The sequence below is a fragment of the Condylura cristata genome, unplaced genomic scaffold (assembly GCF_000260355.1).
Source record: "Condylura cristata isolate star-nosed mole 26May11 unplaced genomic scaffold, ConCri1.0 scaffold00032, whole genome shotgun sequence".
Lineage (NCBI taxonomy): Eukaryota > Metazoa > Chordata > Mammalia > Eulipotyphla > Talpidae > Condylura > Condylura cristata.
In genome coordinates this window covers 19,008,983-19,010,331 of record NW_004567133.1, presented here as the reverse complement: position 1 = coordinate 19,010,331, position 1,349 = coordinate 19,008,983, and positions in this window count along the sequence as shown.

Here is a 1,349-nt window from a genome sequence, read left to right as displayed (position 1 = left end):
CCCCCCCAGTTGCCAGCTGTGGCTGCCTCCTGAGCCGACCCTGCAGGGGCCACGGCCGGAGCGTCCCACGGGACACCACCACCACCGTGGGCCCATCACAGAGTTCCTGGGGAGACAGGGTCCACCTGGTCCTGGCCCCCTCCCTGTGCCAGGGCTAAGCTCCCGCCAGCCGGCTGGCCAGGGCTATGGCCACCCCATCTGTGCAGGCGGCAGTGGCTCCTCGCTCATGGGGCCCAGGCCACTGAGCAAGGAGCTCGACCTCCAGCTGGGGGCCCCGGGCCCCTCCCTGAGGTGGTGACGCAGACCTCCTGAGCTGCAGGACTTTGTGCAGCAGCGCCCGCACCGGCAAGTATTCCTTTGTGACTCGGGCAGGTGGGTGGGGGTTGGTGGGATTTTGGCTGACAGTAACTGCCGGGTGGCCCTCGGGGCCCAGACTTCAGCTGGGTAATAGGGGAGACCCCAGGTCTTCCCCAGCACCTCAGGTTAGGGTGCCGGACTTGGCGGATGTCTGGGGCGCCAACCTGCCCTGATGCTGGGGCTCGGCTGGCCGGCTCCGGACCTGGGGCAGGTAGAGCCTGGCTGAGGCCACTGCCGCTTCGGAGGCCCTGGGTCAAGGCGGGCCGCGGCTGCCCTGCTGGGGCGGGAGGCCCCGCCCCTCCTCGCGGAGGCCCCGCCCCTCCTCGCGGAGGCCCCGCCCCTCCTCGCGGAGGCCCCGGTCCGCGCGTTCTCTCGTGGGCGTTGTTCCCGCACCAGGCCCAGGCGCCCAGCTCTGGCGTTAGAGGAATGGCAAGGGGCCCCGAGGCGGGGAGGGCTCTCCCCCAAGCGGCTCAGTCACGCCCGGAGGGGCTGGCCGGTTGCTCTGGGTCGCTCCAAGCCTGGGGCAGCATGAGCCCACTGTCCACAGGAGAGGAGAGCAGCCTAGGGGCCAGGTCCACGTGCAAGCTTGCCCTGGGCCGGCTTTGGTCCAAGGACAAGCCTTTAAGCAAGGGGCAGCGAGGTGCTGCTGCAGCCCAGCAAGGCTCCGGAACCCCCGCACAGCGCCACTCAGCCACTGACCGCCAGCGGGCCTCGGCTCCTTGGCAAGCGCCTCCCTCCCTCTGGAGCCCCACTGCTCCCCGCCAGCCAGCACCAGCCCCCCCCCAGGGGGTCCCAGTGTGGGCAGAGCCGCAGGCTTGGCCAGGTGGGTCTTTCCTGGGCCCACTGGTCCGCCTCTGCCCTTCTTCCCCAGGGAGGCCTTTATTAGTGCCGGGCCGGGGGTGCACCTTTCCTCCACACTCTGCCCCCAGGCCTGGGGCAACCTCCCTCACACAGGGTTCTTTGCCTGGGAATCTGCTCCCCCCCCCCCCCCC